This window comes from Gossypium arboreum, chromosome 4 (genome assembly GCF_025698485.1).
Source record: "Gossypium arboreum isolate Shixiya-1 chromosome 4, ASM2569848v2, whole genome shotgun sequence".
In the NCBI taxonomy this organism is placed as follows: domain Eukaryota; kingdom Viridiplantae; phylum Streptophyta; class Magnoliopsida; order Malvales; family Malvaceae; genus Gossypium; species Gossypium arboreum.
This window is the reverse complement of record NC_069073.1, coordinates 94,819,805-94,824,586: the sequence shown is the minus strand read 5'-3', so window position 1 is coordinate 94,824,586 and position 4,782 is coordinate 94,819,805. Positions and strand designations below refer to the sequence as shown.

Here is a 4,782-nt window from a genome sequence, read left to right as displayed (position 1 = left end):
GGACGATACTCAAACCCCAACCGAAGAGTGGCTGGAAACCAAGACAATCAGCTACCTCCTGTAATTACGGTTAATCAAAATCCTGCTCCACACACAATGTATGATTATGCTAAACCTTCTTTAATAGGAACTGAATCAAGCATAGTTAGACCTGCTATAGCTGCAAATACTTTTGAACTAGAACCTAACACTATTGAAATGATACAGCAATTTGTTCAGTTTGATGGTTTGCAGGATGAGGATCCCAACCCTCACTTAGCAACCTTCTTAGAACTATGCGATACATTTAAAATCAATGGTGTTTCTGATGATGCCATTCGTCTTCGGTTATTCCATTTTTCATTGAGAAAAAAAGCTAAATAGTGGTTGAACTCATTACCACGAGGGTCAATCACTACTTGGGAACAAATGACCTAAAAATTTCTATTAAAATATTTTTCGCCGGCTAAAATGGCTAAATTACGTAATGATATCTCTTCGTTTGTGCAGATGGACTTAGAAACTCTTTACGGTGCATGGGAGAGATACAAAGGCTTACTGAGAAGGTGTCCTCACCAGGGGTTACTGCTTTGGCTACAGGTTCAAAAATTCCATAATGGCCTGAATCCTTCGACTCGACAAATGGTTGACGCAGCTACTGGCGGAACCATCAATAATAAAATACCTAAAGATGCCTATGAGTTTATAGAGGAGATGTCACTGAATAACTATCAGTGGCAAGTCATGAGGACTAAGCCAACTAAAATAGTAGGTGTTTATAATGTCGATTCGGTTACTATGCTGTCAAACCAGGTAGAACTTCTAAATAAAAAGATTGATGGTTTACTTGGTTCTACTCAGGAGGAGGAGCATGCACAGAGTATCAACCCTTCAACCCTAGCATCAAGGAGGAACAAGTCAAATATATGGGTAACAATAACTCTCGATCCCAAAATAACCCATATAGTACCACTTACAATGCAGGTTGGAGTAACCACCCCAATTTCTCGTGGGGCGGTCAAGGAAATCAAAGACCACAACATCCTCCGGGTTTTCAACAACCACCTTATCAACGGGGAAAGAAGTCAAACCGTGAAGAGATGCTCTCAAAGTTTATATCGGTGTTAGAAACCCATTTTCAGAACACCAAGACAGCACTTAAAAATCAACAAGCGTCGATCCAAGGGCTCGAAACTCAGATAGGCCAGCTTTCCAAACTAAGCTCCGAACGACCACAAGGTAGCTTGCCAAGTAATACTGAACCCAACCCAAGGGAATAGCTCAACGCAATTAATATTCAAGATGACAAAGGAGTCGTTGAGCCTGAACCAGAACCGAGGCAAGAAACTATGGTAAGCAAAGGTCAAGGCGAGGTAGGTCATAATAAAAACAAATCAGTGAATGTCGAATATAAACCTCGTGTGCCATACCCTAACGCGACAAGGAAAGACCACTCAGATGAACAATTTGCTCTATCGTAGATGCCAAACGCAATGAAATTTTTAAAGGAGCTTTTAGCAAATAAGAGAAAGTTGGACGAGGCGTCGCATGTGGAGCTAAACGCAATGTGCTCAGCTATTCTGCAAAATAAGCTACCGAACAAATTAAAAGATCTAGGGAGTTTTACGATTCCTTGCTTAATTGGTAGTTTAGATGTTAATAATGCATTAGCTTATTTAGGGGCTAGTATCAACGTCATACCTTACAAAATGTTTAAACAACTAGGTCTCGGGAAACCCAAACATATTAGGATGAGCATTCAATTAGCAGATAAAACTATAAGACTCCCTAGGGGTATTATTAAAGATGTGCTAGTTAAAATCGATAAATTTATATTTCCCGTTGACTTCATTGTTCTAGACATAGAGGAGGATAGCAACACTCCTTTAATTCTAGGAAGGCATTTTTTAGCAATTGCTAAAAAAATTATTGATGTTGGCACAGGTGAACTCACACTCCGTATGGGAGATAAAACAATCAACCTTCAAGCTCGCAATTCCGGTAACACATTGGAAATTGAAGGTGATCGTCTAAACCATTCCACTAAAACTGACAATATGGTGCAACCTTCTTTGTAGGAAATGAGTCTGAAGGAAGTACATGATCCATTCTCAAGCAATAGTAGAGGACCTATTCATGAAGTTCGAAGGCTACAAATCGAGGAGCTAGATGAATGGCGGACGCATAAACCAAGAACACCCGACAAACTGAATCTACGACAGAAGGAGCTCAATACTTTTCCAAATCAACTTAAGGTTGGAGATAGAGTCTTATTACATGCCGCAGAACCCCACATTTTCACTACCACACTGAATGAAGAAATCCCTCTTACATTACTCAGCATTTTCCCATTCGGTACGGTTGAGGTGAGTCATCCCAAGTTCGACATTTTTAAGGTAAACAACACCCGTTTATAACCTTATTTTGATGAGATTGAGAGCATAAATGAGGAGTATAAACTCCTCAAACCACCATGATCATTCAACGGAGAGGTAAGTTGAGCTTAAACTATAAATAAGTGCTTCTTGGGAGGCAACCCTAGCACTAACTGTATTAACTTCTTTAAAAGTTAGTCTTCAACACCTAACTTACTAACGGAGCTCTTGAATGTAGGTTTTCCACAGAGACACGCCAAAACAAACGGGCGTGCTTAGGGCCGTGTGAAAATAGGGCAAAGATTTCCCCAAACACGGGCTACGATAAAATGCCACGGCCGTACGACATGGCCGTGGTCGAGCCTGCCAAAACAACACGGGCGTGTAACACGCTCGCGTGGAAGAACCGTGGGCGAACTTGTTAAAACAGCACGAGGGTGCGACACGCCCGTGTCTAGCACTGGTGGTCGAACCTGTTAGATTGACACGGGATGGGTCTTCATACACGGGTGTGGGAGAAGCGAACAACACCAGACACGACCGTGCGACACGGCCGTGTGCACCCACACGCCCAAGGAACACGGGCATGGACTAAATGTCAGACGTGCCCAAATTTAAAATTCGCGAATCACACGTGCTGAAATTGGGGAACACGGGCGTGTTACCTGGCTGTGTGCCTCAAAATCTATAAATACCCTGCACTATTCATTGTCTTCCCCATTAAAAAACCCTAACCCTCGGCACTGCAATTCCACACGACCTCCTCGCCACGCCCGTGTGCTGCCCCCAACTCTATTTTTGACACTCAATCCTACCTTTCTAGCTTTCAGAATGTCATTTTCACATGGTAAAAAGGCCGCTGTCCCTGCTTCAAAGAAAAGGAAGGGAGCGTCATCTTCCTCGAGTCCTACCGCGGAAGTTCGTCACCCTTTCCTGAGGTTCCCCATTGGGCCCCAAGAAGAACTATTCCAAATACTCCAGGCCCGACCTTTAATTGCGGGCTGCTGCATCGACTGGGCCGCGGTAGAACAAGTTTAGTTGGATGAAGCGGTTCGGGCCCTCCTAACCACTGACCCTTAGGAGCTGCTCTTTGGGATCATCGAGCCAACATACTTCGAGATCACGATGGAACTATGCTCAACGTTCCATCTTCAGATCGTAATGATGAACTACGATGATCTCGGTACGGTCCAGTTTCTCCTAGGCGGGTTAGTCCGCCAGCTCAGTGTCCCATAATTCGATACGGTACTGGGTTTATATACGGAGGAATTCAAGGAGGAGAATGACTTACATGCTCTCAACCGCCACATCCATCATTCTCCTTCACGGTGCTGGGACATACTAGTACTAGATTGGGCCACTTACAATCCTAGCCACTCCAAGGCATCGGCTCTCCCTCCATCTCTAAGGTACTTACACGCCATTTTGGCTCACAAGATTACAGAACGGCAAGAGAGCACTGGCGTCATTAACACTCACGACGCCTACTTTTTATGGTGTATGTTGCACGAGCATGTCATCGACCTTGCCTATTTTATCGCCCTCGTGATTCAGCACCAGAAGGAGCGGCATAGGAAGGGGGTCATCTCCATTGGCCCCTGTATTACTCGGTTGGCTCGACACTTTGGGCTCCTCAGTACCGCAGTCCAAGAATCATCCTTAACCCTCATTGGCCAGATGTCTCCGCAAGGCATCTCGAGCATGCTTAGCATGAGGATGATCGAAAAGTGCCGAGAAACCTACCCTCCTCAATATTGCCTCGCCCAATCTACTGAGGAGGAGGCCTACGAGGACAGTCTTGATGATGTCCTCCACAATACGAGGACCCACCGATTCAGCCACTACCACCCTCTCATTCAGTTCATGCGGCGGCTTCATATGCTAACATCTTTGAGCGCCTCACTCGATTGGAACAGCAGGTTTTTCAACGATTTGACAACATTTATGCTACTCTACAGCAGATTTGTCAGCACCTCCACATCTCATTTCCAGTCCCACTTCGCAAACCATCCAGCGATGAAGATGTTTAAAAACATTTATTTATTATTTTATGTTTTTAATTTTTATTAAAACAATTTTTTATTTTTATTAGATTTTAGAATTTTATTTTTAATTATCAATTTCAGTTATTTCTTTATGAGTAATTATTCTTCCTAATATCCCTTAAAAAAGTTCCTGATTTTATCACAGTTATATAGAGCTCTTCAGCTCATCATCGCATAGGAACTAAAAACTCCACTAGGAAAGGTTCTCCACGACTGCCATGTCCTGAGCGATCGCGACCATAACTACCACTAGATATAATATTCTTTTGGTGCAGGACTTATGGATTAATGAACCTCTACCACCGCCGGAGTATCCTCCTCCACTCTCGCACTGATTACTCTCCAAAACTCCAGTTCGAGGAATTCATCATACAGGAAGTTTC

The 4,782-nt window shown here is 43.5% G+C and overlaps 1 non-coding gene across 1 annotated transcript; it reads right to left on the bottom strand.

Annotated features, from left to right (window-relative positions):
• Positions 1-456: 456 nt before the first annotated feature.
• On the bottom strand, positions 457-563 carry LOC128292548 (small nucleolar RNA R71). Its single transcript, XR_008282533.1, has one exon. It is a non-coding gene; the product is annotated as a small nucleolar RNA R71 (small nucleolar RNA).
• Between the last annotated feature and the right edge of the window lie 4,219 nt (positions 564-4,782).